Genomic DNA, 10,108 nt, shown 5'->3' on the forward strand with positions numbered 1-10,108 from the left:
AAAAACTTTGTTGAAGATTTCTAACTCTGATTCTATGAGGTAGCAGAAATCAGATAGTTTTGCTATATGAATTTATTTTACAAGAAAAATTAATAAAATTACATTTACTTTAAGGAATCCTGGTGATATAGTGCATACATAGCATATCTTGCTGTTAGCTGTTTGGATCTACCAACTGATCCATGGGAGAAAGATGGGCAGTCTCTTTTAAAGCCTTGGAAACTTCATAAAGGGTCACTATGAAGCAGAATTGACTAAAAGGTTTGGATTTTTTTTTTGTTTGTTTTATACCTGTTTAACTATTCTTAAAAGGAGTTCTGGTGAACTAGTGCTAAGGAACTACACTGTCAACTCAAAGACATGTAATTCAAATCCACCAGCTGCTCTGCAGGAAAAGGATGGGCAATCTCCTCCTGTGTAATTTATTCCTCTGAAAACCCACTGGAGGGTAAGCTATGGGTAGGTTCTAACTCCATGGTACATGACATTATTGACATTATATCCTTAAATACTGTAAAATAAAATTAAAGTTTATATCTTTGACTTAGTAAACTTAAGATTCTCCCTTCCTCCCCAATTTCTTTACGCATATTGCTTAAACAGAGACCAAGTGGCACAACAGTTACGTGCTAATGGAAAGGCTGGTGATTAAAATCCACCAGTGGCTTCATAGGAGAACGATTTGGCAATCTGTTTCTATAAAGATCACAGTGAAGTAGGATGCTGTGAGCTGGAATCAATTCCACAACACACAACAAAATAGCCTGAAAGTAAGTAGATATTAACATTTCCTAACAAATGATTCAATGTTCTTTTTATGTTTGAGGCTGAATATATTTTGTAAATATATTAACTTTAGTAGTAACATAAATTAGGTATACAATAGCAAATTAATAGTTTCTATGGCTCATACTTAAAGATGAACTGCAATAAATCAACAATTTCAAATTCTGGGATGATTATTCCCTTTGATTACATCAAGCCTGAACTCCCAAGGTTGTTGTGAAAATCAAATGAGAAAACATGGGGAAAAAATCAAAGATTGCTACCTAGAGTATTCTACAGCTGAAGGAAAGCAATAAATATTTTGGGCAGTGACGTGACAGATAAAGGTATTTACCTTTAAAATTTTTCAAATTTTATTTTTAGTAGTTGAATACCTTGTTTCCAAGTGGCAGAACTTTCGAAACAATGCAGTAGACACAGAAGGGTACTTCCAAAATCAACTTTACTATGCATGCCTGTTTTTGAGAAGTGGTTTTAAATGTTACATATCATTTACCATAGAGAAGACGAGTGTGTGCAGGAAAGGAACCATCATACACAGGGGGGCAGCACTGAGAACAAAACACTGAACACTGCAAACAGTAAGCTCCCTTGGAATGGCCAAGGCAAGCCAAGCAGAGTGCCTGGGACTTGATTATGAAAAACTTTAGGTACTTGGATATTTTGGTTCTAATTATGAAATTCTTTTTCATTTTGGCAGAAGTAGGATGTCTTTTAGAAAGGCTATTATGAGTCATCATGTGAATGGGATCCGCTGCAATACTATCACACAGCAAATTGCACTGATGAATAAAAGGTGAACGGAACACGATTAAACGCAAGCATCATAACAGATCCCAAGTGAAAACGCACAACAGTTGTATTTACAGAGTGTATTTTAAAAGATAGCCCAAGCTATAACTGAAAGTGCTTCAAAAGAGGAACTTTTTTGGGAATAGAAATGTTCTAACTAAATAAAAGTAGTTGCAGAGTTAAAGATTTAAAATAACTGTTTTTATTAGGATACAATGTCCCAAAAGAAAGACTTTTAAGGAAAATATCTGTCATACTATTTAGAAATGCTAAAAGCTTAATGAAGTTTTCAAATACCAACATTCATCACATGAACTAAGTAAACTTAGTACTAATCCATTCATCACTTTTTTTTTGCTTACAAACTTAAAGACTGAAAAATAGAGTCAGTTTAAAAATCCCAACTCTTCTCACTAAAATTCTTGGCATTTTAATAAATTTTTCCAGTTAGATACTGAAGATTTCATTCTGTTTAATATAATCTTCAAGCTGTGTCTGGATAAATAATTATGATAATATATTTAACATATTAGAAGCCCTGATGACACTGTGGCTTAAGTGCTCACCTGTAAACTGAAGGGTTGATGGTTTGACCCTAGCTGCTGCTCTCTAGGAGAAAATGTGGAACACTTACGAGCAGTTCTCTTTCTTATGGGGTCACTAGGAATCAAAATCAACTATCTAGGTGACAAAGGTTTAGATTTTGGTTATCTTTTGAAATATGATATATGCTAATTATTGCCAAAAAATATCTGTCTGGAAACTTTGTCTTAAAAGATTAAAGCATATTCTAGGGAAGGCTAAATGGGACATATGCACTGAACAAACAGGAGAATTACATTAAAGCAATAATTTTTTGCATGACAGTAGCTCTGAGGATGCTCAAAGTTTTTTGAAGAAAAACGAAAGCGCAAAACACTTCTATTAAATGTGTTTCTATCTCCAGTTATACTTTTCTTCTTTGAAACATTTAAAACTTTTCAAAATATATGAACTTCTTAGATGCTTTTTATCAATCTATGTATAATTAAACAACTTATGTTGTGCCTAATTCTATTTTAATTCTGAAACCTGATCAATTTTGATAATGATTTTTGCTATTGCTATTAGAAAACAAACAGCTTTAGGTGAAATTTTACCCAACTAAATTAGTTTAGCAAATAAGAAAAGAGAAAAACATGTGAAGAACATTTTTCAGTTTATTTAGAAAACTTTAGAAATATAAAGCTAATTCATGTTTGAAATATAGCTTATAATCAGATCTACTAGTTGTATTAAAATTTATTTTTAAAGTTATATTAACACTTTATCCAAGACCAAAAAGTAACAGTGTTTCCATAATGGCAAATTTATAACAAATTTATTTTTTTAAAAATAATGTCCTTCTCAGACAGGGAACACTTAAAATGATATTTAGGAAATGCTAAAATAGCTTAAGATAGAGAACATATTCTTATATAAAAGAGTATTTTCACTTAATTGCCTAAAACTGATAAAAATAAAACCTACTTATTAACTCTAAGATTAGTAATGTGGATGTACTCTAATGTTTATCAGATGTGGTGTGAATTCTATGTAATTCACCATTCAGTAAAACAATATATGAAAATAAAATCAAATCACTAAGAAAATCTAACAAGTTAAAATTCAACTGTTGCCTATTCTGAATTTGGACACCAGAATGATCTTGTGCTTTTATGTTTAATTTCTTAAAATTCTCCAGAACGAGAACAATTAAATTGCCTTTTACCATTGTACTTTCAAGTGAACAAAACTGATTAAATTATTATCTATTTCTTTTAGCCAAAGGAGCTAAATTTCTCATTTTTCTAAACACATTTTTAGTTTAACAGTATCAAAAGAAATGTACCTTAAAATTAAAGTCTGTAAGGAGAAAAAAGAAATAGTAATTAAAGAAATATAATTTTAAAAATTGTCAGATGCAGCCCTTTAAGGGTACCAATTGAGAATTAATATTCTCATATTTAGAAATTAACATACATTGGTTTGTGACAATAAGTCTAATATTTAATAATTCAAAAGTCTAAATTTAAGTCTCTTTAAAAAATTAGAGTTCAGAACTCTTCAATGGCTGATGATCTGCAGAGAATTTGCTGTTCTTTAAGAAAAGATGCCTTTGATAGCTCTAAAAATATTTTCTAATACTAACGAAAACTTCTATTTCTGAACTTAACAATAATGAATTTGGATTATCCTTTAGAAATTCAACTGATAATACATCAAAAGAAAAATTCCTTTAATTAGCAGTATACATATAAAAACATTCTAGACATTAATAACTTCGCCAGCGAAATGGTCTTATCTTTACCTCAAAAAAGTTTTAAAATTAAGTTTATAAGAAATTATTTAAATTGACCTTAAAATAAAATCCACAAAACAAGCTGCTCTTAGACTGAGTTTTTTAAAATATATTTTATTAATTGAAAGAAAAGTTTTGAATTCTGATGAATAACAAAAACAATTTTCAACAGCTTTTACGGCTCACAGAGCACTTTACTGGGTACATACTTAAAATAATCTGTAAAATCTTTTCAGAAAACAGCAGAAGATGATTTTTCCTTATTTTTCTAAAAATAATTCCCAATAACCACTATAAATTATTTTAAATTTTAATGTAGTTTAATTCACATCTAAAAAAGTTATGCAGGAAAGCCTTTGGGGTATCTTTCTAAAAAGAGGATTATAAAACCAGCAATCTCCATTAAAATGAGCTCTAACAGAATTCACTCTCATTTTTTTCGTAAATTTGTAATTTTTGCTTAGTAGTTAATTATTTTTTATTCACCAAAGTTGAATTTTAAATTTATAATTGTTATTTTATTCTAAAATTCTTATCTAACTAATTCTATCTCATCAATTTGGGGCATGTTAGTCCACACTTGTGACCTTGTTACATACTTCTATTATTTAAAACTTTTTTCCTAAACAAATATTTTTTAGAAGACCATTTATTCTTTCTAACATTCTTATATTTCTAGGGTTTCTGCTTTTCGAATAGGAAGTCTTAACTTAAAAAGAAAAATGCAGGCAAACATGTCAAGCAAATTGCATATCCTATTAAACTAGAACATAATTGCATAAGTTCACTCATTTAACATAGGCATACACATTTCTTAGGTAGTTATCTCAAATTCCCACACACACATGGTAGGTAGTTTTAATACCATGATCCTGCATTAACTATGTTTATAAGATATCCAGGGACTTTTAAATACTAACAATTTTAATGCAGAATCATACCACTTCACTTTGAGAAATGAGATACCATTTCTGTCTTAAAAAATTATTTTTTTTGTCTTCTGATAAGCATAGTGAAGGGGGGAGAACTCAAAACACCTAAATAGCGGCGAACACCAATGCATACACAAAATCATTCAGGAATCAAAAATACCAAAGTACCCTTTGGGTAGCTCCATCCCACCATATCCTTGTCAATATCACCCTGTAAAGAAGAGGCAGGGACAGGTGTACACATTAAGTAGAATGCAAACCACTGGGCAGCTGGCCAATCAAGTGAAAAGCAAAAGTCAAATTCTGCCTCTAAAAATTCCGTCCAGGCTCTCATACATGTTTCTCTTTCATAACTGCAAATGTTAATAACTATACACAGATGCTTTTATAAAACATTACAACTGAAACACTTCCATTTATTCAAATGAAATCCAAACATTTAAATCAGCAAATGAGACATAAAAGTTGTCATGTCATAAATGAAAAATATCAACTAAGTAAATTCAACTTTCATGAATTTCCAAAAACTTAGAAATGCAAAAAGTAATAATTTGACACTATTCTAAAAAAGTTTTCTTTATGTAAAACAGCAAAGGATCTTCATGTATAGATTCCAAAATCATAGTGAGCTTTACAGTTCATCAATCTGATATATTCTGCCCTTATATTTAACTTATTTTCAAATACTTTTCCAAGACTACCTAAATATACACTAATTGGTTAAATATGCTGCCTACATTAATTCTTGTTAAAATTAAAGAAACTAAAATTAGAATTTTATTTTTTTTTGTACCAAATTGTATACTTTTAAAGAACCTAATGTTTAAAAAAAGGTATTTATCAGGTTCTTAAGACATTTAAAAAATAGCCCAAAGGACAATTTACAGCCCTTTTAACTAATACAGTCACTATCTTGTATTCTGTTGGACAGATTGAATTCTCTTCTGAAACTTTTACCTCACTCAAATAAATTAAGGATCCAAGTTGTCAATAAATCGAGAAAAATGTTATATGCATTTCTTACACATTTGGAAACACATCAAAGAGAACACGTGTTTCAGGCAGTATAAAATTATTCAGTAAGAATCTTTTTTCCACCCCTGGGGAGGAAGAGTTTGGGGAGACAGGTAAATTTTCATAGATCTTAATTTTTCAAAGAACAGATTTTAAGTGAAAAATATTAAAACATTCCTGGGAGGTAAGATCAGTTTGATTACACAGCTCATGAAACAAATGGTTACTAAAAGCAAACTTCAAAGACAGTTGTAGCTATTTATCTAGCTTTTCAAATCTCTAAGAGCATTACATTTAGCAAACAACATTTTATCCCTAGGAAGACAAATTTCCAGATTTTAAATAAAAATGTGTACAGTAATGACCAATATTATATTTAAAATCAAAGAAAAATCCACTTTATCATAAATACTAAAACACAGCATTCTTAAAATTTTAATTATATTGATAAAAGTAAATTCACCAAAAATATTTAGCTGCAAGATGTCTGCTTATGAAAATATTTTGGTTATAATAAATATAGAGGATATATTAGTATTGATCCAAACCTACAAATCATCTTCAATAGCAGTTAAATTCATAAATTTCTACCAACAAAATTAGGCATATAAATTTAAAATAAGAATCTATACAGTTTCTCCAACTGAAATAAAAATTGTGAACACACATTATATTGAAATTATTTAAAATTAAAATAATTTTATAAGAGAAAAGATAATCAGCAGGTAGTACTCTTAGGCATCAAAACAACTTAATATGGTCACTTCAAGTTGGATTTTGTGCTGTGCCTTAAGGAAAGAAAACTCTTAAGAATTACGTATTCTACACTTGTGCACTGAGTGGATTTTCTAATTCAGACAAGCAGCTAGTTGTGTAAAACCTAAACACACAGAAAGTCTCAAATCTCCTTTTGTGGAAAAGAAAAGAAAAGAAAAGAAAAAAATAAACAACAACAAACTTCACAGTACTAGCACTTTTATTCAGGTTGACAATAAACTAGTCACAACTCAAAGTGTCCGAATAATCTGAAGAACTGCAAAAGATATGTTCTTTATTCATTTTAAAGAACCTTACTTTCTTGATATTATCTGGTTAATTAAAGTGGCAACTATTCAAGACCTCAAATTTTCATTCATTTTAAATGCACAGCATAATTTTTACTACTTATACTCAATGCACCTGTCTTGAGCAAAATACAGTGAAAAACAGGATAAACCTCAAAGGTTTAATAAATATTAACAGCATTCTGAAACCTCTAGAAAGATGGTTGAGGGGTGGTAGGCTCTTGACTCCACAGATAGCTCAATTCCTTTTCAATTCATTTTTATTTAATAATGGTTCAAGAGATTAGTTTTTAATGAGTTCTTAGAAGGTTGCAATTACATCCAAAATCTGAAACCACAAAATGATGTATTCAACCACCACACCACTATAAGGTTGTTACAGAGCCAGTCACAGAAAGGATGCAGATAACAGCTCATTGGTAAACATAAATTAACATAGCAGCAACTGGAAAGTAATAATCTGTACACTATGGCAAGAAACAATAATCTAGATAAAAATTCTAAAAACTCAGCTTTAATTTTAGCCTACTTCTATAAATCATAAAAACAAAATTTAAAAAAATCTGTGTAGTTATGGAAATTACAAGTAATTTCTTATTAGCCTTAAATCTCAAATCAGGTCCATTTTATATCTTGCCTATTTTAATTTTACAAATATTATAGAAATTTAGGGCTGATAGTAGTTTACATTCAGTAAATATTTCTTGTTAAATAATAGAAATTAAACTTATATGATGCAAACGAGTAGTTTTCAGAATTTTTAGAAGTTTTCATTTGCAAGGTGCACAGGTATGCTTTATGTATTATATAGGTTGGGCTTTAAAAATGGGAACATATGTAAACCTTTCCATAGGGTTAGTGTATGTGCTCTTTTTCCCCCCCAAAGAAAAGCCTCCTGCTTCCATGGTAAAGAATCTCCACCAATCTGCATTTTTCAATCAGAAGTACCCAATGCACCTTAAGCCAAAATGAATATTATGTATTTTACAGCTTTTACAAAATGGCTTTAAAATCACATTATGAGCATACATTGCTCTTTGATCTCCCTGCACAGAATTCATAACTGTTCAATAATGCCATACCATTACACCACACACCTTTAACTATTTTGATTTTTCCATAATTCTTTCCAAAATCAGCTTCCAAGGCAAAGTTATGTTACATAAAAAGTTCCTGGGAGGGCTTGTTACACAAAAGAACGGCTTGGATACAAACTCATCTACTCATATCCATCTTCTGTTAAGCTTGTTTTATTTCTCCTTTCCCTACATCCCTCCTAAAGGTGGGTGCACTTGGGTCATGGGAAAGCAAGGTTCTTCCAACACCACACCCTTCCAGCACCTCTATTTTTGGTCCTCAGATAGTCAATCTGTGTAGGTGAGGAAAACCATAAGAAAAGAGAGGCTGTCACTTTAAAATGCCCTGCTCTGTCCCATATCCCACGTGGAACCAACATCAGCAGCACTTTCCCATTAACTTCAATGTGATGCAAGAGGCACCATCCTTTTCTATACATAAAACCAGAAAACCTCAGCTCACATTCCCTACAGAGGATGAACAGGTGAAGCAAATTTATCAGGGAGAAGGAAACCCTGCAACTCCCCATCCCCCAAAGGTGCTCTGAGCTAGCACCCTAGAGTGTCTATCCCCCACCACCTCTCTCCCCCCTCCTCTGTAGAGCCAAGTTTTAAAGAAAGGAGGGAGCCATTCACAAAACCTGAAACATAAAAGCGACGAAAAGGCAATCTAAAGCCGGAAAGGTTTATTCTTCCAATCACACGTATTAACTCTATTAAGAAAATGGCATCACTTTTCCCCCCACCCCCCCAAAAAACACCCCACAAAAAAACACCATTCCGCAAAGATCATTAAAAAGGAGTTTAAAAATAGCAAATAGAGTGTTTATCTTATCTCAGATCAGCCCCCATTCCCAATAAGTTGAGGAGTTTGTACATTACCATGCCCCCCCTCCCTCTCCCTCCTTCTCTTACATCGGATTTTCACGTTTTCTCATTGTCGGTGGAGTTATAAAAGGCTTTTGCCCTTCGAAAGTTTTAAAAAAAAAAAAAAAATATTAACTCCTTGGTCCCTGCAAAGTCAAAATGGACTTCAGGCGAAAGGTGGTTCGTGCTTTTACCTTCAGCGAGAAAGGGGGGAGCATCCCGGATTTTTAGGGATTTTTTGCGATTTTTTAAAAATTTTTATTTGGTTATATGCCTGAGTTCTCCCTCCATTTTGGTTGTTTATGATACTGACAACAAGCTGTCCCTGCCCTGTGCAGATCTCTTGCTTTCATTTAGCACCCCCGGCCCCCCTCGCGGCCACTCGGCCCGGCTCACACCTCCCCGCAGACCCCGCGGTCGACCCCGACTCGCCCACCTGGGGAAAAGGCGAAAACAAATGCATTTCTCCAAAAAAAGAAAAACCTCTTTTGAAAAAAGGGGCACAGTTACCCCAAGTTACTCCTTGTGCCCCCCAAATATTGCCGACCGCCGGTCTCCGCCAGGCCCTTTGGGAAGCAACCTTCCCCTGGGATGTTTTGGTGGAAAATGCGGAGAGTTTACTCTCAAAACTGAATTTATATTAATTTTTCCCTTATTTTTCGGGTCTCTAATGTCTTCCGCTCTCGCTGCTGCCGCTGCCGCTGTCACAATATTCACAGCACCAGAGAGGAGGAGGAGGAGGAGGAGGAAAACTTTTCAAACTTTCCAGATCCTGAATAAAGGGGCTGTTTTTCCCACCGCCCTCACCTTTGGGTCCCCAGCCGCATCGCCCCCTGCCCTGTCAGGGGCTGCTCGTGGAGTCCCCACAGCCCCGCGCAATGATTTTATTTTATTTTTCTTATTATTTTCCTCTCTGGGGTCCCGAGCAGGGGCTGAGAGCAGCACAAACTTTTCCTCCTCCTGCTGCCGCGGCGGCTCCTCTGCCCCCTCAGCGAGTCCCATAATTTAAAGAACCCTGATATTTCTCCCGCTAAATGCCTCTCCGCCTCCCCGGACTCCGGCAGGACTCACCGCGGGGCTTCACCATCCTCCCTCCGGCCCGTCCGCCGCCTTTACACCACCCGCGGAATTTCTAATAATTTTTTTCTCATATTTCGGGCTGGACGCGGCGGGCCTGGAAATTGTTTCCTTACGCCTCTTTCCAGCAGCCATTGTAGTGTATGCGCTGCCCCTGCAGCCCAACTTGCAGCTGCCGCT

The 10,108-nt window shown here is 33.8% G+C and overlaps 1 protein-coding gene across 2 annotated transcripts in view; it reads right to left on the reverse strand.

Moving 5' to 3' along the window:
* Window positions 1-10,102, reverse strand: part of PLAG1 (pleiomorphic adenoma gene 1) — a 91,882-nt gene extending 81,780 nt beyond the window's left edge. For both annotated transcript variants that reach the window (XM_006888847.1, XM_006888845.1), the window contains exon 1: window positions 9,923-10,102. The gene's annotated coding sequence lies outside the window, so the exon portion shown is untranslated. The remainder of the gene's footprint in view (window positions 1-9,922) is intronic.
* Between the last annotated feature and the right edge of the window lie 6 nt (window positions 10,103-10,108).

Source organism: Elephantulus edwardii, unplaced genomic scaffold, assembly GCF_000299155.1.
Source record: "Elephantulus edwardii isolate Elephantulus edwardi_28Jun2011 unplaced genomic scaffold, EleEdw1.0 scaffold00072, whole genome shotgun sequence".
Taxonomy (NCBI): Eukaryota; Metazoa; Chordata; class Mammalia; order Macroscelidea; family Macroscelididae; genus Elephantulus; species Elephantulus edwardii.